We start from the raw sequence: 23319 nt of genomic DNA on the forward strand, positions 1-23319 counted from the left end.
AAAATCATCGGGTCAAAAAAAAGAAAAGAAAGGAAACAAAATCATCTGAGTCAAGACTAGAAAAAGAAATCAAGACAAAACCCATATACAGAATATGGTTCTGTGCTACATTCAGAAGTAGTGAGGCCTCCTTTATTTCTGTATTCTCTGATGCGTGGCCATCATAGAGCACTTACTATGCCTAAACTTGCATTCATCTCTATCACTTTTTATTTTTTATAATTCTTTTTTTTGCATGTTGATACAGTTTGTCTTCACAATTATATGGTAGACTTGCTGAGTGCATTAAACTATTTTTATAGGTGTATGTGCAAATATGTGGTATGCAGTACTCTGCACTGAATGCATTCATTTCTTGTGCTGTCCTCTAGATATGTTCAGTGAACATTCACTCTAAAATCCCTCAGTAAACACTCCTCACTGAAAGGACCATTCCATCCTTATCTTACACTCCTGTCTTTTCAGAGATCAAAATCTGACTTCCTATTACCACTTAACAATTTTTACTATAATATCACTTGACACTTTTTAAAGACAATCCCTGGTGAAAGCAATAGGAAAAGATAAGCTAATCAAATCAAATCAAATTGAATAAGAAATTGTTAAAATGCTTCCTGATTACTAAGAATTCTATAATGCATGCGTTAAGAACCAAATGAAGAAAATAAGAACTTTGACCTGGACATATTTAAGATATCTTTAGGGATGATAAACAAGTTGTGTAGAATGTTTCCCTCTACAGAGGAATGTGTAACTGATGTAAACCCTGGTTATTACAGTCAATAGAGAAGATTATTTTCTTATGTTTAACTAAACATTGGCCAGTTCAGCATACTGACATTGTGTTAAGTTTCAGACTCTATAAAATGGATATGACTTCTGAGTTCAGACTCTATATAATGGATATGACTTCTGAGAAAAATGAGTCATTTTTCTGTTTTTTTTTTCTTTTTCCGCCATCATAATCTAACATATGAATATAATTTCCAAGTTTCTGTATAAAAGTTGTTTGATTATGGAGCACTGGTTCTCAAACTTTAGCTGGTATCATCACCTATAGGGCCTATTCAATCTCAGATTATATGGCCCTGCCCCCAGATTTTCTGATGAAGTAGGACTCTATTGGAACCTGAGAATATGTTAGCACTGGGTTACTTACATGTGTGAGTGATGTTGATGCTCCTGTTTGGAACTGAGTTGGTATAGAGAACATAAACTTAAGAACTTATGTAAAAGTCTTGCCTCTGTCTCTGAACTTCAGTTTTCTCACATACTAGTGAGGATTATAATGTTTTCCTAAACGTCCTATTGTAAGGATTTTTTTGAGCCAATATGTGTAAAGTGTTTTCACAATATGAGGAATCACTGACACCATTTTAGATGTTATTATTATTACTATTATTATTATTATCTTCAGCAAACGATGATTAATGAGTTCTAGCAATCCCTGAATTTGTCCTAGAAATATAAACAAGTAAAACAAAATCATTCCTTTAGGGTATTCACATTTAGATGCTGGACATATAAATCTAAGATTTAACAGGTATAGTAATAGATACATGAACTGGCTCTAGATTTTGCACCAAAAAAGAAGCAGAGATCAGCCCCACTTTGTGGGAGAGGTAAAGACTTAACAATTCATTGATGAATAACAGGCACTCAGGAAATAGCTGTTAAATGAATAAGTAGGTCTTAAACAATGAATCAAATTCATCATAGGGGATGTGGGTGAAGGTAGGTGGTAGAGAATTCCAAGCAAAGAAACCATGTACTTCTGTGGAAAGAAAGCACTGTTTGAAGTAACCATGAAACTTTCTGTGTGATACAGATATGAGAGGTAAACAGGAAGTCCAGTCTTGGAAAATATTTTATTCCATATTAAGGAGTTTGGAATTTATTCTGTAGGCAATGATTGAGACTTTTTTTTGCATAAGCTTTACAGAGTAGAATGAAACATAATTTTCATCTAACCTTCTCCCACCATGAGTCTAACTCAGAAATCCCTTTGGTGCCTCTGGATAGCTCTGTACTCAAAACCACAGGTGGTTTCTTTGCAGCTTTTAATCTTCTGTGCAGCAAGGAAGTGAATATTTGCCATTTACTGTGGGAAAAAGATGAGCATTGCCTTTTTAAATGTACAAGCTCCTTGAGAAGTTATATTTTATAAACTTTATAACTTTTATAAAGTTTATTAAGTTTTATTTCATGTATAAGCTTATTAGCTTGTAGCTTGAGCAGTTACTATCATAGGATCTTAAGATTTTCGTTTCCAGCAAACTAACTTTTGCATTAGGGTGTGAGGCAGAATTCCATGACAAGGCTCATTGACCCACATCCTTGTATAATCTCTTCCCCTTGAGTGTCGAAGGCACTTGTGAATATAGTATTTGTGGTATCACTTCTATGATCAGGTTACTTATATGGCAAAAGAGATTTTTGCAGATACAATTATGTGTCCCTTTTGAGCTCATCAAAGGGAGATCGTCAAGGGAAAGCCTGACATAATGAGCTGAGGTTTTTATAAAAGAATGAAGTGTCAGAGGGAAATTCTCCTCCTGGCCTGGAAAAAGTAAACCACTTTCTTGTGAACTATCTTTGGGGGTCATGTGGCAAAGGACTGTGGGTGATCACTAGTTGCTTAAAGCAGTTTCTGAGTGACAGGTAATGAAAAATGGGGACCTCAGACATACAGCCTCAAGGAAATAAACTTACCAATAATGAGTGAGCTTGAAGAAAACCCTAAAACTCAGATGGGAATCACAGTCCCAGCCAACACTTTGAATTCAGCTGGTGACACTGAGAAGAGGGCCAGGCCTTCTCTGGACTCCTAACCGACAGACATTGTGAGATAATAAATATGTTTTGGTTAAGCTATTAAGCTTATGGTAATTTGTTTTGCAGCAATAACAGAAAACTGAGACCTAGAGAAACAATAATTTGTCTGGCAAAGATTGGACTTGAGTGTTCTAAGACCTAGCACTTGAGTTTGGGGAGAAATCTGAGGCCTGGAAGAGTATTTAAGAGATGTCTCAAGCATGAGTTAATAAGGCACTAACCTCATGGATAAAATGGAATTTAAAAAAAGTGGGAACATAAATTTGAAAGATAAGTCAAATTGCAGATGAACTTGATGAATGACTCTGACAGATGAAGCAACAACAAAAGTCAAGACAATATAATTTGGGTGTTTGAGTAACTTGAGTAATGAGCATATGGAAATAAGAAAGGCATTAGGTGGGGTGCTGGGTGATTCAGTCAGTTAAGCATCCAATTTCAGCTCAGGTCATGATCTCATGGTTTGTGAGTTCAAACCCTGCCTCAGGCTCCATGCTGACAGTGCAGAGCCTGCTTGGGATTCTGTCTGTCTTCTCCTCTCTCTGCCCTTTCTGCACTGTCTCTCAAAATAAATAAGTAAACTTAAAAAAAAAAGAAAGGCATTAGAAAAAATTAGTTCATAAATATGTGATAATATTTAAAATATTGAAGTTGAAATTATTATATCGAATCTAAAAGTTAAGCTTAGTAGCCTTTTGGAGTTAGGTGACTTATGTCTAGGAAAGGGATTTTGACCATAAAAAGGTTTATCATCTCACAATGAGGGACGTTTGTGGTTCTAGCCTTTTTTAAAAATATTTTTTAATGTTTATTTATTTGCAAGACAGAGAGAGACAAAGCACAAGCAGGGGAGGGGCAGAGAGAGAGGGAGGCACAGAATCTGAAACAGGCTCCCGGCTCTGAGCTGTCAGCACACAGCCCTACCTATGCAGGGCACAAATCCACGAACCGCGAGATCATGACCTGAGCCGAAGTCAGACGCTTAACTGTCTGAGCTACCCAGGCGCCCCAGTTCTAGCCTTTTTAAATAATCATCACTCTTCATATGTGCAGCACTTCCCCCCACGGCCCCCACCATGAGAATTATGCACTGAAGGATGTGCATATCCAGCAAAGCCTGACTTTGTGGTGAGTCACTGAAGCTTGTCAGTGCCTAATAGTATTGCCTGCATTCTACAAGTGTTATTTATTTATTATACATTGTGTGTTTCAAATGTTTGACCATCAAGCTTAAGTTAGCTTTAGCTGTGTTTCTCCATGCAAACAGGTTTTTTGACATTCAATGTAATGTCAATCAAAAATAATGCAAAAGCTCATTGCAAACATAGTGTAATTTTACTGTAAGACTACTTAGTAAATAATTTTTCAGCATTTGGAAGCATGTGAGTGAATTTCTGAACTCTGTGTTTCTCAAAAAGTAGCCTTTATATTATTTGGATTAGAATCAGCTGAGGTTCTAGTTTTAAAAAAAATGCCAATCCCTTAAAAAAAATGCTGATTCCTGGTCTTAATGCAGACTTTTAAAATTAGAATTCCTCGATGTCGGACCGAGAAATCCTAATATTTATTAAGTACCTCTGGTGATCCTTAGCTATTTTTTGAGAATGCATAGGATTAGAGACTACTAAGGCAAGTATTAATACATATTCAAGGAAAAAAGGAAGGGGATTCCAGTCTACTAAATTTAGAAAGAAACTCTTAATATTCCATGTACATTCTAAGTCTGTTCTTACAAGGAAATTCTCTAAAACTAAGTCCAAATATACTTTAGCATGTTAACATTTCTGAGAATTAGTGCAAAAATTCCTTTAGCCAACATCTTAGCAGTATTCTTTGACCACGTTTGTTTTTGTTTCTTGTTTTTTTGCTGTGTTGCATTGAATTCTATGAAATCTACTTTTAAAAATGGTAGATTATATATTTAATTTAAATATTCTGTTTGGTAGGGCAAAACTAGATTTGGCCTAAAGCTTCATTTAATATCAGTTTTATAAAACTTTAATTTGAATGAGAGTAATATTAACATGTAACACAGGGATTGTGAATTTTCTGAAGCTAAACCTAAAAGAAAATAAAAGGGAAAGATTTGTGTCCCCTGAGTTTAAAGTCCCTGCATCATGTATGATAAGGATTAACTGAAAGTACTAACATTTAAACTTGTAAACCATAAATCAGGGTTTTTTCATGTTCTTGTGTTTATACTTACCACTTTGGAAATGTCCTTGCCACTTAAATCTGGATCATGCTGGACATGTATTAAATGATGAAAGAAAATAGCGTTAACAATACCCGTATGTGGGGTGTGTATGTCTGTGTGAGAAAAGAACATGCAAAATTTGGAGGTTTCTGAATGCTGTTAAGATATTACCTCGAGATGCTGCAGGCTACACTATGAGATACATTAGGGGCGCATGGGTGGCTCAGTTGGTTGGGCGTCTGACTTCAGCTCAAGTCATGATCTCAAGGTTTGTGGGTTCAAGTATGTCAAGTATGTTTGTGGGTTCCGCTGGCTGTGTGGAACTTTCCTGGGATTCTGTCTCCCTCTCTCTCTGCCCCTAACCCACTTGTGCTCTCTCCCCTTCCCTCTCAAAAATAAATAAACATTAACAAAAAATTTATTTAAAAAGAGACATCTTATGGAAAGAGATAAAACAATTGTTTCATATAAGTGTGAATGGTTGATGAAAGCAAATAATCACCAAAAAAACCATTGAGAAAGTTTCCTTTTTAATATTTTTATTTTTTAAAAATAGCTTTATTGAGATATAATAGAAAACAATATACACATATCTGAAGTGGACAGTTTGATATATTTTCACATGTGTATATAGCAATGAATCCTTACCACAATCAAGTTGATGAACATATTCATCATCTGTTAAAGTTTTTTCATACTCTTTAGTAATCCTTTCCTCCCCCACTCCTCATTTCATGCTCAAATCACAGCCACTGTTCTGATTTATGTCATTATAGATTAGTTTACATTTTCTCGAATTTTTAGACTCATTTAATATTCTTTTCCCTCTGATTTTTCTTAGCATAAATATTTTGAGATTCATCCATGTTGTTACATATATATTGCTGATAAGTATTCTATTGTGTGGATCTATACCTTAATTTGTTTATTTATCTAGAGATGGACATTTGGGTTGTTTATAGTTTGGGGCTATTGTATTACAGCAATCATGAACATTTGTGTATAAGTCTTTCTGTGTACATATGCTTTCATTTTTCTTGGGTAAATGACTAGGAGCAGAATGAGTGAGTCATATGGCAGACATATGTTCAGTTTTAAGAAGACATTTCCAAACTGTTTTCTAAAGTGGCTGTACTACTTTATGAAATCCAACTTTTCCATTTTATCATTATTTATTTGTTACTTTTATGAATCATGCTTTGGTGGTTGCTATATGTATTTTTTTTTCCTAACACCAAGATCACAAAGAATTACTTTCATAAATTTCATATGTGTACGTTTTGAATGTATTTTGAGTTATTTTGTGTTTTCAATGCCCTTACCTTTTATTTCTCTGAGCTGTATTATTTCTAGGTCAGTTTCGATAGATTGATTGATCTCATTATAGATAGCATTTTTCCGCTTCTTTGAATGCAGTTTTGATTGGGTTGCAGACATTGTGAATTTTACCTTTTGGTGCAGAATATTCTCATACTTGTATAAATCTTATTAAGCTTCCTTCTGGTTAAGTTACTTAGAAAGAGTTTAATCCTTTCAGAGTTTCTAAAATGTTCTTAGGCAAGGGCAGAGCAGCATTTATTCTAGGAATTATTGTTTTCTTGTTACCAAGGAAGGTAAAATCCTTCTGAGTGCCCAGTGTACCAGTTACAAGATTTTTCAGTCAGATTGGTTAAAACAGGCATATTCCCAGCCCTGTGTGAGTATCATGTACTATTTCATCTAATCCTTTTTGATGGTTTTTACCCCAGCCTCAGTTTCCTCCCATAGATACACCGTTCAGTACCTACTTTGCTGAATACTGGATAAGAGATCTCTGGGGTTCTCTCTTTGTGCAACTCTCTTTTTTTTTCATACTTTTCCCTGAAAACTTTAAATAATAGTTTTACTTAATGGCAGTACATTTTAATTTTTTTCTGTTTGTTTATTTTAAGGTGATATAATGAATTTAAGGGGATATACATGAATAAGAGTGAAATGTGCCCATACTTACTTTGACATAATATTTTACATCTTTTGAAGTGACACTCACTCTGATGATCAGGGTCCTGGGGGAGTGGCTATAGGCTGGTTTTTACGACTTGCCTCTCTGGCTTGAAATGTCTACTCTATGAGTGAACTGTGGTGAAAGCCATGAAGGTCTTTGAATTCTTGGCCCATGAGTTTGGATTGGGTAGAGGAACAGATCCCCAACCTCTCAGCCACACTCAGATGGAATTGGGCCTCTTCAATGAAGAGCAGAAGTGAGGAATATGGGAGTGAGGCCACCTGGCTCCACAGGGAAAATACTGAAGTCTTTGAAAGGGAGCTGGTGAGAAAGAGGAGTCCCCTCTTCTTGGAGACATTCGCCAGGAGGCAAGCTTCCCTTGTGCTGAGTTAGAGGTGGAGTGAAATAGGGAACAGGTCATGTCCTAAATACCACAGATCATATCTATTCTCACTAATATTTAATAGATTTCCTTGAATAATTGTTTCTTGATTTGCTGTATACTATTAGCACAATTTTTATATTTTAGCACAATTAGCACATAAATGTGTGTGCATTTAAATAATTTTCACCAGTTCTGGTTGTTTTGCTGGAGAGGGAGTCTCCAGAGTCCCTTATGCTGGCTATTCTGGAATTCACCCTCTGACTTCATTTTTATACTCATGTGTTTTTACAATGTTGACCCATAAAGTATTCTACTATATGATCTTTCAAGTATCTTCCATTATTTATTCTTATAAATTGTTTCATCTCTCATTTCTTGCTATTTTTTCAGAAGAAAACTATATTTCTATTCTTGATCAGTTTATATTTAAAATTGATTTTTTGCCTCTGTATGACATGAAACAATTTCATAATTTCAATTTTCCTGATAGTTATAAGTAATTTGTAATTATGTTCTTTTCTTTATGAGTTTTATATGAAATGATCATGTATGAATTTTAAAAAAAGATTTAACAGTTTGATGTATTTTTAATTCAGTTATTTTTATTTTTATTTTTTGTAGAGATAGAGTACAAATTGGTGAGAGGGGCAGAGGGAGGGAGGGAGGGAGGGAGAGAGAGAGAGAGAGAGAGCAAGAGAGAGAGAGAGAGAGAGAGAATCTTAATCAGGCTCCACACTTAGTGCAAAGCCCAATATGGGGCTGGATCCCATGACCCTGGGATCATGAGCTAAGCCGAAATCAAGATTAGACCCTCAACTGACTGAACCACCCAGGCACCCCTAAATCAGTTATTTTTAATTAGCCTTTTTAAAAATGATATTGCCAATCTTCTCTCTCCCTTTTTATCTACAGCTAAATGTATCTGGACTCCCACCTTTGGGAAGTTCTGATACAGGGAACTCTGATATAGTTGGGCTGCACTAAGGATTGCTATGCCTCAGGAAAATAGTTAAGGGAAGAACCAAAGGGCAAGTACAGGGTAAATATAAATCTGAGTAAAAGAAAAGAAGTAACAATCAATAGTAGTCAATAAGAGTGGAAAAAGATAATAAAACAATAGAACTGCATCAGATAAAGATTATTTATTTGCATGTAGTGTGTCTGATTCCCAATTGTCGATGATTTATCTCCAGCTTTTGTACTTGTCCAAAATGGAAACTGTCCAGTTATTCAGCGGTTAGACCAATGACATCTTCAGTTTTGCAGGAGATTGATGATGAGAGGATTAGAGAGAGAGAGAGAGGCAAATCATAAGAGACTTTTTTAACTATAGAGAGGATTAATGGAGGGGAGGTGGGCAGGGGATGGGCTAACTGGGTGATGGGTATTAAGGAGAGCACTTGTGATAAGCACTGTTGTGTTATATGTAAGTGAGGAGTCACTAAATTATACTCCTGAAACCAATATTACACTATATCTTAACTAACTAGAATTTAAATAAAACCTTTAAAATTTTTTTAAAAAAAGAAAAGAAATCCACTACACAAAAAAATGGTAACAAATTAACAACTGCCCACAAGTTGTACATGTTGACATGATCTGACTCTACTAGACTAAAGAAAGGAATGATTTATCTGATTGAATATGGCCATTATCCTAATTAATTAAGAACAGACTTATTAGCATCTATGATGTTCCAGACCCTGTCGAGATACTGGATATGAGAACCATCAAGAAGTATAAAAATTAAGAATATTTGGAGACAAAATATAGTAAAGAGAGAGAAGAAGGGGGAGGAATAATGGAAAAAAACAAAAAGTAGTAAAAAAAAAAAAGCAAGGCAAAAATGTAAATTCTAAATTATCCCTTATTTTATGAATACATGAATTATATTGAACCTGGTGAACGGCCTAGAGGGTAATTGAAATTTAAAAATGATATGTTGCTCATAGGGCACCTGAGTAGCTCAGTCGGTTAAGTGTCCAACTTCAGCTCAGTTCATGATCTCACAGTTTGTGAGTTCAAGCCCCGCGTCGGGCTCTGTGCTGACAGCTCAGAGCCTGGAGCCTGCTTTGGATTCTGTGTCTCCCTCTCTCTTTGTGTCCGTGTCTCCCCTCCCCAGCTGCATCTCCCCTCTCCAGCTTACACTCTGTCTCTCTTTCTCTCTCAAAAAATAAATGAACATTAAAAAAATGTTTAAAAATTTAAAAGTGATATGTTGCTCAGAAAACAATATAACCTGTTAAAAACCGATCAACAAAACTTTTGTAGTATATGATATAGAGAAACATAACATTCAGAAAGCTAATTTCTCAACATAGATGTTTTACTGATGCAAATGACACATTTTCACAACACGTAGATGAGGGGCAGGTTGATATTTCTTACATGTGCTGAATGCTACAAGAGTCCATAAAATAAATTGTTTGATGACTAGAAAATTGCATCACCATAGGTGTCTCAAAGGAATTACACTTACCTGCTGCTTATAATATTTACTCAAATGGATAGATACTTTTATTTTCTTATAGAGTTTACTCTAATGGATAGGATTTAAATTTTTTCTGCCATCTTTTATCATCTTTTTGGGCCTACAATAAAAAACCTTTTAAAGTAGAAAATAGAAGAAATCTTTCAGTCTTTAGTAGAAGAAAGGACATTATATCTGTACAAATATAGTGAATACCCTGAGGCATAAGACTTAGAGTCAGGTAATTTTTTTTTCCATTCAAATGGTGTGATCTTTTTGATTCAGCCTAAATGCGCACACACACACACACACACACGCACACGCACACACACAACCAGTGCACAAAATATAAAATCTTTTCGTAGAAAGTGCTACAAGTGAAAGTTGAATGGCACTGAGGTTCACTCCATCTACTCTCAAGTGAAAAGAAGTTATCATAAGTTTTTTTTCTGGCCATGGCCAAGTGAAAGAAACATGAGGAAACCTGGTTATAGCCATAAAGGTTATTCCCTGGACATAGAGTTTACTCACTAACTGGCTTCATAGTGACTTAGCTCTTTTCTGTCTACAGTTGCTACCAGCTATCTGCTTCTTCCTCTATTTTGCATAGATTACCCTACCTCATGAATTATGGTCTCCTATTAGACTGACTAAATCATGGCTTTTCCAGAACTAGGAAATGTAGGAACTGGGATATAAGTGTGTGTGCATGCTCAAGCATGTGTTTTTAACTTCAATTATTTTTTAATTCTTTAAGGTTTTAAATCATGTTAAGATAAATGATAGAGAAGGGATGCCTGGGTGGCTCAGTCAGTTAAGGGTCCAACTCTTGATATTAGCTCAGTTCATGAGATTGAGCCACACATTGACTCTGTGGTGAGCATGGAGGCTGCTTGGGATTCTCTCTCTCTCTCTCTCTCTCTCTCTCTCTCTCTCTCTGCCCTTTCTCTGCACTTTCTCATGTGCTCTATCTCTCAAAATGAATAAATAGACATTTTTTAAAAAGGATATATGATAGAGAATCTAGAACACGCTACTTTAATCACATTGTTCAATCACATTGTTTCTGCTTGGGGATAAAGCCTCATGCCTGCCACCCTGGAGATTAGTCACCCTGGGCACGGGGTCCTCAGGTTTAGTCATACCTGGCTCAAGTCATGTGCTACAGAACATGGCAATTTATAGGCAAGGAATGTCTGCAAAAGAAATTACATAGGAGAAGAATTTACTATTAAAAGGCAAACCTGGTTATGGCAAACCCTGTGAGTTCACGTTCATTAAGTATAGGTGCTATAGAGGATTACAAATTTATTTTCACATTTCAGTATAATTTTTAGATTTTATGACTCTAATTTCATTGTATATAAAATATTAAGGAGCCCCTAATAAAACATTGTGGTCTGGGATTAGATTTGCACAAGACTGCTATTTCTTCCTTTACCATCCTCTTTTTGGAGTTTTGTATTTATGAATAATAGGCAGAGGGTAAACTAAGCTCAAATTGCCCAAGAAAATTTCACAAACTCTGCAGGATATATCTCATAGCTCATGAACATGCTGTGTAAGTCAGAAAGAGGAACACCTTGTTGAAACTGGCAAATACTATATTTAGCTCATGATATTAGTATTGCAGAAATAATGAGCAGTATTCATATTGCTTCTGATTATTTAAAGAAAGTGATAACAAATAAAAGAAGATTTTCTTGAAGACAATAATCTCTATTTTGCTTCTCACAAGTATTAACTAATTTTCTAAGTAACCATTTTCCCCAAAAATAGTGTTTCCCATATTCTTTTCTTTTTTTAATCTTTTTTTAATTTTTTATTTTTTAAAATTTACATATAAATTAGTTAGCATATAGTGAAACAATGATTTCAGGAGTAGATTCCATAATGTCCCTTACCCATTTAGCCCATCCCTGTTCCCATAACCCCTCCAGCAACCCTCAGTTTATTCTCCATATTTATGAGTCTCTTCTGTTTTGTCCCCCTCCCTGTTTTTATATTATTTTTGTTTTCCTTCCTTTGTGTTCATCTTTTTGTCTCTTAAAGTCCTCATGAGTGAAGTCATATGATTTTTGTCTTTCTCTGACTAATTTCACTTAGCATAATACCCTCCATTTCTATCCACATAGTTGCAAATGGCAAGATTTCATTCTTTTTATTGCCAAGTAATACTCCATTGTATATATATACCACATCTGCTTTATCCATTCATCCATAGATGGACATTTGGGCTCTTTCCATACTTTGGCTATTGTTGATAGTGCTGCTATAAACATGGGGGTACATGTGTCCCTTCGAAACAGTACACCTATAATCCTTGGATAAATGCCTAGTAGTGCAATTGCTGGGTCATAGGGTAGTTCTATTTTTAGGTTTTTGAGGAACCTCCATACTGTTTTTCAGAGTGGCTGCACCAGCTTGCACTGCCACCAACAATGCAAAAGAGATCCTCTTGCTCCGCATCCTCGCCAACATCTGTTGTTGCCTGAGTTGTTAATGTTAGCCATTCGGACAGGTGTGAGGTGCTATCTCATTGTGGTTTTGATTTGTATTTCTCTGATGATGAGTGAAGTTGAGCATTTTTTCATGTGTCAGTTGGCCATCTGAATGTCTTCTTTGGAGAAGCATCTATTTATGTCTTTTGCCCACTTCTTCACTGGATTATTTGTTTTTTGGGTATTGAGTTTGATAAGTTCCTCTTAGATTTTGGATAATAATACTTTATCTGATATGCCATTTGCAAATATTTCTCCCATTCTGTTCATTGCCTTTTAGTTTTGCTGATTGTTTCCTTCACTGTGCAGAAGCTTTTTATTTTGATGAGGTCCCAGTAGTTCATTTTTGCTTTTGTTTCCCTTGCTTCCAGAGACGTGTTGAGTAAGAAGTTGCTGCGGCCAGGGTCAAAGAGGTTTTGCCTGCTTTCTCCTCAAGGATTTTGATGGCTTCCTGTCTTCCATTGAGGTCTTTCATTCATTTGGAGTTTATTTTTGTGTATGGTGTAAGAAAGTGGTCCAGGTTCATTCTTCTGCATGTCGCTGTTCCAATTTTCACAGCACCACTTGCTGAAGAGACTGTCTTTATTCCGTTTTCTAGTCTTTCCTGCTTTGTCAAAGCTTAGTTGGCCATACGTTTGTGGGTCCATTTCTGGGTTCTCTATTCTGTTCCATTTATCTGAGTGTCTGTTCTTGTGCCAGTACCATACTGTCTTGATGATTACAGCTTTGTAGTGTAGCTTGAAGTCTGGGATTGTGATGCCTCCTGCTTTGGTTTTCTTTTTCAAGATTGCTTTGGCTATTCGGGGTCTTTTCTGATTCCATATAAATTTTAGGATTATTTGTTCTAGCTCTGTGAAGAATGCTGGTTTTATTTTTATAGGGATTGCATTGAATATGTAGATTGCTTTGGGTAGTATCTACATTTTAACAATATTTGTTCTTCCTATCCAGGAGCATGGAATCTTTTTCCATTTCTTTGTGTCTTCTTCAATTCTTTCATAAGCTTTCTATAGTTTTCAGTGTATAGATTTTTCACTTCTTTGGTTAGATTAATTCCTAGGTATTTTACGGTTTTTGGTGAAACTGTAAATGGGATCGATTCCTTGATTTCTCTTTCTGTCACTTCATTGTTGGTGTATAGGAATGCAACCGATTTTCTGTGCATTGATTTTATATCCTGCAATTTTGCTGAATTCATGAATCAGTTCTAGCAGTTTTTTGGTGGAATCTTTTGGGTTTTCCATATAGAGTATCAGGTCATCTGCGAAGAGTGAAAGTTTGACCTCCTCCTGGCCCATTTGTATGTCTTTTATTTCTTTGTGTTGTCTGATTGCTGAGGCTAAGACTTCCAATACTATGTTGAATAACAGTGGTGAGAGTGGACATCCCCATCCTGTTCCTGACCTTAGAGGGACAGCTCTCACTTTTTCCCCATTGAAGATGATATTAGCATTGGGTCATTCATATATGGCTTTTATGATCTCGAGGTATGATCCTTCTATCCCTACTTTCTTGGGGTTTTTATCAAGAAAGGATGCTGTATTTTGTCAAATGCTTTCTCTGCATCTATTGAGAGGATCATATGGTTCTTGTCCTTTCTTTTATTGATGTGATGAATCACGTTAATTGTTTTGTGGATATTGAACCAGCCCTGCATCCAGGTATAAATCCCACTTGGTCGTGGTGAATAATTTTTTTTAATGTATTGTTGGATTCGGTTGGCTAATACTTGTTGAGGATTTTTGCATCCATGTTCATCAGGGAAATTGGTCTATAGTTCTCCTTTTTAGTGGGATCTCTATCTGGTTTTGGAATCAAGGTAATGCTGGCTTCACAGAAAGAGTTTGGAAGATTTCCTTCCAAAATTCTATTTTTTGGAACAGTTTCAAGAGAATAGGTGGTAACTCTTCCTTAAATGTTGGGTAGAATTCCCCTGGAAAGCCATCTGGCCCTGGACTCCTATTTTTTGGCAGATTTTTTATTACTAATTCGATTTCCTTACTGGTTATGGGTCTATTCAAATGTTATATTTCTTCCTGTTTCAGTTTTGGTAGTGTATATGTTTCTAGGAATTTGTCCATTTCTTCCAGATTACCCATTTTATTGGCATATAGTTGCTCATAATAGTCTCTTATTATTGTTTTTATTTCTGTTGTATTGGTTGTGATCTCTCCTCTTTCATTCTTGATTTTATTTATTTGGGTCTTTTCCTTTTTCTTCTTGATCAAACTGGCTAGTGGTTTATCAGTTTTGTTAATTCTTTCAAAGAACCAACTTCTGGTTTGATTGATCTGTTCTACTGTTTTTGGGGTTTTTTTTTGTTTGTTTTTTTTGTTTTTGTTTTTTGGTTTCAATAGCATTAGTTTGTCCTCTAATCTTTATTATTTCCTGTCTTCTGCTGGTTTTGGGTTTTATTTGCTGTTCTTTCTCCAGCTCCTTATGGTGTAGGGTTAGGTGGTGCATCTGAGATCTTTCTTCCTTCTTTAGGAAGGCCTGGATTGCTATATAATTTCCTTTTATGACCACCTTTGCTGTGTCCCAGAGGTTTTGAGGTCCCAGAGGTGTTATCATTTTCATTGACTTCCATATACTTTTTTAATTTCCTCTTTAACTTCTTGGTTAGCCCATTCATTCTTTAGTGGATGTTGTTCAGTCTCTTATTCTTTGTTACTTTTCCAATTTTTTTTCTTGTGGTTGATTTCAAGTTTCATAACTTTGTGGTCTGAAAATATGGACGGTATGATCTCAATCTTTTTGTACTTACTTAGGGCTGATTTGTGTCCCAGTATATGGTCTATTCTGGAGAACCTTCCATGTGCACTGGAGAAGAATGTATATTCTGCTTCATTAGGATGATATGTTCTGAATATATCTGTTAAGTCCATCTGGTCCAGTGTGTCATTCATAGCCATTGTTTCCTTATTGAGTTTTTGATTTGATGATCTGTCCATTGCTGTGAGTGGGGTGTTGAAGTCTCCTACTATTATGGTATTACTGTCGATGAGTTTCTTGATGTTTGTGATTAATTGATTTACATATTTGGGTGCTTTCACATTGGCACATAAATGTTTACAATTGTTAGTTCTTGATCTATAGACCCCTTGATTATGATACAATGCCCTTCTGCATCTCTTGATACAGTCTTTATTTTAAAGTCTAGATTGTCTCATATAAGTATGGCTACTTCGGCTTTCTGTTTTTGACCATTAGCATGATAGATGGTTCTCCATCCCCTTACTTTCAATCTGAAGGTGTCTTTAGATCTAAAGTGCATCTCTTGTAAACAGCATATAGATGAATCTTGTTTTCTGATCCGTTCTGTTACCCTATGTTTTTTGATTGGAGCATTGAGTCCATTGACGTTTAGAGTGAGCACTGAAAAATATGAATTTATTAGACTTATGATGCTTGTAGAGTTGGAGATTCTGGTGGTGTTCTCTGGTCCTTTCTAATCTTTTGTTGCTTTTTGTATTTATTTATATATATATTTTCATCTTTTCTCCCCTCAGAGAGTCCCCCTTAAAATTTCTTGCAGGGCTGGTTAAGTGGTCACAAACTCCTTTAATTTTTGTTTGTCTGGGAAACTTTTAATCTCTTCTTCTATTTTGAATGACAGCCTTGCTAGATAAGGAATTCTTGGCTGCATATTTTTCTGATTCAGCACACTGAATATATCCTGCCACTCCTTTCTTGCCTGCCAACTTTCTGTGGATAGATCTGCTGCAAACCTGATCTGGCTTCCCTTGTATGTTAGGAACTTTTTTTCCCTTGCTGCTTTCATGATTCTCTCCTTGCGTGAGTATTTTGTGAATTTGACTATGATATGCCTTGTTGATGGTCGGTTTTTGTTGAATCTAATGGGGGTCCTCTGTGCTTCCTAGATTTTGATGTCTGTGTCTTTCCCCAGGTTAAGAAAGTTTTCTGCTATGATTTGCTCACATAACCCTTCTACCCCTATTTCTCTCTCTTCCTCTTCTGGGATGATTCCCTATGAGTCTCATGTTCCTTTTTAATGAGTCACTGATTTCTCTAATTCTTAAATTGTGCTCTTTTGCCTTAATCTCCCTCTTTTTTACTGCTTAGTTTGTATATAAATTTGTCCTCTATATCGCTGATTCTCTGTTCTGCCTCACCCATCCTTGCTGCCACTGCATCCATCCATGATTGCAGCTCAGTTATAGCATTTTTAATCTCATTCTGGCTATATTTTACCTCTTTCATCTCTGCACAAAGGGATTCTAATCTATTTTTGACTCCAGCTAGTATTCTTATATCGTGATTCTAAATTCTGGTTCATATATCTTGCTTGTATCTGTTTTGGTTAAATCCCCGGCAGTTGTTTCCTTGTGCTCTTTCTTTTGGGGTGAATTCCTTCGTTTTGTCATTTTGAAGGGAGAAAAGGAATTAATGAGGTAGAAAAATTGAAATTAAAAAAATTAAAATAAAAAATATTAAAATTAAAGAAATATTAAAATTAAAAATTAAAAACACACACACACACACAAAAATCAAATAGATGATGCTAGATCCTAGGTGTGTTTTGGTCTGGGTGTTGAAAGTGGTTTGACAGATTGGGAAAAAAAGGGGTGAGAAAAAAAAAGGAAATCGTTTGAGAATTTGAAAAAATTAATACACTAAATTAGACTAAAATGAGATTATGGGGTAAAATAGAATTTGAAAAAATATACACAAAAGTAAAGAATATAGTAGAAAAAAATAAAGAAAAATATTTTTAATAAAAATTAAAAATAAATATGAATTTTTTCATTTTCTGTATTGAAGAAAAAAGAAAAAAAACGAAAAAGAAAAAAGATTTAAAGAAAAAAATAATAAATCATTTGAAAATTTGAAAAAGTGAATACACTTAGTAGACAAAAATAAAATGATGGAAGTAGAATAGAATTTGAAAAAAATTACATAAAAGCAAAAATATAGTAATGAAAATTGAATAAGAATAATTTTAATAGAAATTGAAAGTAAAAATGAAGTTTTTCTCTTTCTGCATTCAAGAAAAAGAAAAGAAATGAAAATGAGAAAAAAAGAAAAAGAAAAAAAGGAAATTGAAAGTTTGAAAAGGTGACTATGCTAAGGTAGACTAAAATAAAATGATGGAAGTAAAGTAGAATTTGAAAAAATTTACACAAAAGTAAAAAATTTAGTAATAAAAATTAAAGATATTTCTAATAAAAATTGAAAATAGAAATGAATTTTTTCTCTTCTGTATCCAAGAAAAAGAAAAGAAATGTAAAAGAGAAAAAGAAAAAAAAAAAAATAAAGAAAATTGAATAGATGAACCTGCTAACAGATCGAAGTAGGACTGAAATTGCTTCCTTTTCCCCTAGAAGTCAGTATGTAGTGCTTTGTAGTTCATAAACTAAGCCGGCGGTGAGACTTGTGTTCTTCGAGAGTGAGGTTGGCCCAGTTGGGCGGGGCTGTGTAACAGCTCCATTCGCCACTAGATGGCGCTGCTATCCTACTGGGGTGGATTGTTGTGGTGCTCATAGGTGCATATGCGCATGCACGGGAGTGGTGAAAATGGCGCCACCCATCTACCCAGTCTGTTCTCCCGGATCAGCAATCACTCACCCATCCTCTATCTTCAGCTCTCATCCACTCCCCACGGTTTTTCACTCTCCATTACCAGGCCCCAGGCGGTACCTCTCTCCCAAGTTTTGGCTCAGCTGCAGCTGTTTTCCCTGCCCCCTTACTTCCGAAGGACTGTGTCTTTGACCCGTTCCACCCCTCTGTGGGAGGGTCTCACCAAGCAATGGATGAATGAACAATGGCCGAATATCGGCTGCACCCAGGAACAACCGCTGGACCCTGTTGTTGCCGGTGCCCTGAGACTGTGGCCAGGTGCCAGCCGTCCCAGAATATGTTTGTGAGACAGTGTAGCAGCAGCGTTTCAGGGATTATGGAAAGTCACAACACACATCTGGCACCAGTCTTCACCCTTAACGACCTTGCCCCAGCACCACCAAATGTGGCCGCCTTCTGGGGTATGCTGGGACCAGGTGGCTTCAACAGTCTCTACCAAATGTCCTTCCAGCAATGGAACTGCTTTTCCCCGTGTGGCCCGAGAACCTCCTGGACCCCACTCTGCTCCTGGGGATTTCCCCTTCCCACCAGAGCACCACCAGCTATCAAGCTGTGGAGTTGCAACTTTGTGCTCCCTTTGTTTACAGTCTTAGTGGAATTTAAACCCTCTCCTTTCTCCTTTCTCCCTTTTTAGTTTAGTCCCTGTGGCTATTTCTAATTTTCTACTTTCTCTGCAGTTGCAATGGGGAGGGGTGCTTTTCCCATATTCTACCCCCTCCTCAGTCTCCGTCCTCTCTCCACTCGCAAAAGCGGTTCCCTACCTTCTGTGGCTTCTTGCTCCCCAAGTTAAGCTCTCCAGACCACATACCTGCTGAATTCTGTGGTTCAGGTTGTACAGATTGTTGTGTTAATCCTCCAATCGGTTTTCTAGGTGTGTAGGATGGTTTAGTGTTGGTCTGGCTGTATTTCCTGGACGCAAGACACACAAAAAGCTTCCATACTGTTCTGCCATCTTGGCTCCTCCTCCCATATTCTTTTCAAATAATATATGTGATAGGGTGAGGATCAGAGAAAAGATCTGGTATTATTAATTCTTAAACTGCTATTCTCTGGTGTTTTGAACATACCGATAATTTTTAAAATATTTAAATAATTTTTTATCTGTCTACTTCACTGGACTGGGATTTATTTCCTGACCTAATCTTTTTTATTCAGAATCTGACATGGTATCAAACACATGGCAAAAGCTCAAGGTTTTTATCTTGAGAATAAATGAATCACTTGTGCCAGTGGCCTGAGACTTTACCTTGATGATTTTTAAAGATGGTGACTCTTTTTTACTGTATGCCCTCTTGGAGTGAGCAAACTAGTTCTGAATATTCTTCTAAGGTATGGGAAACTAAATACAGAATTAAATGTAACTGTAGAGTTAAATATAGAATTAGTCACTTGGGTGAAAATGATCTAAGACTTTACCTCAATAATTTTCCAAGAAGATGACTCTACTCCTTTCTGATTGTTTTACTAGACTAAGCAATATACATAGTTCTTCGTGTTCTTCTGAGGTACTTAATATGTATTTGAATGTTCCTGAGCCATCAAGCAATGATGGAACAAGGTCCACTCTTCTGTTTTTGAAGGAGAATGACCCTTAGAACTCATTATGTGCTAAAAGAATTTGCATTGATATAAAAAAATCAAACATAAAAGGCAATTATACTGAATATGGAACAACATTTAAATTAGTAAAGAAAAATAAGATGAAACCCAAAGTGAGATTAACAACCAAATTCTTCTCATAAAGCCTTTCACATTTGCCAATGGTGGGTCACAAATTGTTTTTTGTTAGTACTTTTAGCTACTACAAAGAGAGAGATATCATCGGTTAATTATTATGTCCACAAAACTATATAAAATACATCTAACATTTCCTGGTACTGAGAGTCAAGCGAGAAAGAGAATTCCTCTCTGAGTCCGCATTTTTCAGAAAAATGTGTGTGTTGAATGGAGTCAGCCATAGAGTATATATAACAAGATCCATATAGTATGTACTCATAGCACCTTTCAATGCAGGCCTATGGGATAACACTGAAGAGAAACTTGATCACCGGTGCCTGGGTGACTCAGTCAGTTAGGCATCCTACTCTTGGTTTCAGCGCTGGTCTTGATCTCACAGTTCATGAGTTTGAGCCCCATATCAGACTTTACACTGATAACACAGAATCCGGGATTCTCTCGCACCCTTCTCTCTCTGTCCCTCCCCAGCTCATGCGTGTACTCTTTCTCTCTCTCTCAAAATAAATAAGTAAACTTTAAAAAAAATTAAAATACACATCTAAGTTACTGAATGAGTTAGCCAGGCATAGTTACTTTAGGTCAATTAAAAAAAAATTATAGTTGAGTTGTTTATCTTCTAAAAAATGATGTATTTAGTTTAGGAAATTTGACCTATAGAACTTCTTTTAAACTGTAATTATGCAACATATAGAGTTGTCCAAATTGGTAACTTCAAATTTTTGACATAATGTTATCTTGTATAATGCTCACATTTTGTCTTTCCTATGGCAAGAGGACATAACATTCAGCTTACTAACAAATTGTCAAATCATTAAAGTACCATTAATATGGATTCATACTGATTCCCTGAAATTATCATCTGATCCACCATAAAACACTTTTACAAACCCAGACTCTGAAAATAATAGTAAAGTTCAAGTTCTCTATAAACATCAATATCTGAAGTTACGACCCTGCAGCTTTGATCGTAGCCAGAAAACTAAAGGTCCAAACAGATCAGGAGAAGTTACATAATATCCTACCTAATTCCTAAGAGATATCTCTACATGATGAGACATTATGGCACTTCCAGTACTGGGAACAGGTAGAAGCTGTGTCTAAATCTTGCCTTGTTCTCACTGTGGCTGTGGCATACTGGCCTTCCAATGGATTAAGAGGAAACTGGCTCACATGAAGTTATGTCTGACTACCACAGGATGCAGAACAGGATTTCCCTTTATAAAAATGGGATGTTCTTTCTGGACCCATTTAAATGGGATCAAAATCACAAGAGTGCAGAAAGCAAATGCATCACAAAAATTCAGATTGCAGTACTCAGGGTGATTAGAACCACTGTGGAGACAAGGTAACTTTCCAAGGAATTTCACTTCAGAGGACTTCCTTTTTAAAAATCCAGTCCAAAAGTGGCTGGAAACTATAGGTAGAGAAGCAGGTGACCTAACATTATGATCTGGAAAGATGGCTATGGAAGTAGTTCCTGAGATCTGCTATTTTATGAGAAGTTTTGAATGTGAAAAAAACACCCAGATGGCTTTGTTCTTTGGCTAGCCTGATTCGGGGCTTTGGAATTTAATTTGTTAATTTGCTCACAATTACTTCTGCCTGTTTTTTCCACCTTAGCTCTTGGTGACATAAAAATCTAAAATCCCAAATATAAGCAGACTACTATTCTACATTCCAAGTCTCATAAAGGTACATAATATAAAAGGTGATAGAAAATCATTTACTTTGAGACTTCACCATGAAATATTCAGGAAAATAGGGCCACCTCAGTGGCTCAGTCAGTTAGGCGTCCGACTTCCTCTCAGGTCACGATCTCATGGCTTGTGACCTGGAGCCCCGCATTGGGCTCTGTGCTGACAGCTCAGAGCCTAAAGCCTGCTTCAGATTCTGTCTCTGTTTCTCTCTGCCCCTCCCCTGCTCATGCTCGCTCACTCTCTCTCTCAAAAATAAATAAACATTAAAAAAAATTAAAGAAGAGAAATGTTCAGGAAAATAACTTTTGGTGAGAAGCATACTTGAGGAATTTTCCTAGGCAGATTTATTTTTAACTTTTTTTATTATAACAAATTTCTAACATACAACAATAGCATAGTAAGACAGTTACCACCACCCACCCAAAGCAACTGCTGTCCTGATTATTCAAGAACAAGTGCTAAAAGTGCAGAACCTCCTTTGGAAAAAAAAAATAAGAGGGATTATTGCAAGGATTATGAATAAAAGTCATCCTACAAATACCTCTTTTTATTGCTTGCTCTCAACCTCTGCTGATAATCGTACCAATGCATTATATATGAAATGCATATTTTGAAAAATGTAGAATATGAAAAAAATGCATATTTTACAATTTCTTTTAACGTTTATTTATTTTTGAGACAGAGAGAGACAGAGCATGAACGGGGGAGGGTCAGAGAGAGAGGGAGACACAGAATCCGAAATAGGCTCCCGGCTCTGAGCTGTCAGCACAGAGCCCGACGTGGGGCTCGAACTCACAGACCGCGAGATCATGACCTGAGCCGAAGTCGGATTCTCAACCAACTGAGCCACCCAGGCGCCCCAAGAAATGCATATTTTAAAATATTAAAGGTAGAGGCGTCTGGATGACTCAGTCAGTTGAGCATCCGACTCTTGATTTTGTCTCACGTCATGATCTCACAGTTCTTGAGCTCGAGCTGTGCATTGGGCTATGCACTGATAGCACAGAGCCTGCTTGGGGTTCTCTCTTTTCCTCTCTCTCTGTCCTCCCCCTCCTCTCCCTCTCTCTCTCTCTCTCTCTCTCTCTCAAAAATAAATAAATAAATAAATAAATAAATAAATAAATAAACCTAAAATATATCTTTAAAAATTAAAATAGTAAAGGTAGAATTGAAGCTAAGGAAGAGAGGAAATTAAAATGTTAAAGATAGACTAAGAGGGAAAGAGAAGAGTAGATAGAGTAAGTCCCAATATTTCCTCTTCATCTTTGGTTACATCTCTGGTATTGGTGTATCCACTTTACCCTTTCTCCTCAAAATATATCCTTGGGCCAGCAGTTGACTTTCAGGCTCCCTCCCACAAAATATTGAATCAGAATCTGCATTTTACCAAGATCCTACGGTGATGTGTATGTCTATTCCATTTTGAAAAATACTGCTCTAGATCACAATGTAATGAAATGACATCCTGAAGGAGAAAAAATAGAAACTCTAAAACAAGACAGAACATGAAACAAGAATACATATGCAATCAGCAAACTGTGTAATAAAAAGAAAATTCCTATTGATTCTATAACTGTGAATGCATAAGTTATTTTATAAAGCTAGAAAACAAAAAATAGGTATAAATTTTAAGTACTATTTCCTGCCTGTTTTGTGGAGGGGGTGGGGATTGAAGGAGAAAACCAGCATAAAATATAGACAAATAATATGATTGGCTTTTCTTGATGGTTTTTTTTTTTCTTTTCATCTTATTGCTTTTAGAAGCCTATAAGCTGTCACATAAGCTAATATTAACAGCAACAAATTATACTTTTGTTTATTCTATTTGAATGATGCTCGTTAAAATTTTATGTTATATACAATTGCTATCAGATTTTATGTGTCCAATTAATATTACATTAAATGATACTTTTGT

At 36.1% G+C, this 23319-nt stretch overlaps 1 protein-coding gene across 3 annotated transcripts in view; it reads left to right on the forward strand.

Annotated features, from left to right (window-relative positions):
- Positions 1–23319, forward strand: part of CADM2 (cell adhesion molecule 2) — a 1073367-nt gene that overhangs the window by 890328 nt on the left and 159720 nt on the right. The gene's annotated exons all lie outside the window — the stretch shown is intronic.

Source organism: Leopardus geoffroyi, chromosome C2 (genome assembly GCF_018350155.1).
Source record: "Leopardus geoffroyi isolate Oge1 chromosome C2, O.geoffroyi_Oge1_pat1.0, whole genome shotgun sequence".
Classification (NCBI taxonomy): domain Eukaryota; kingdom Metazoa; phylum Chordata; class Mammalia; order Carnivora; family Felidae; genus Leopardus; species Leopardus geoffroyi.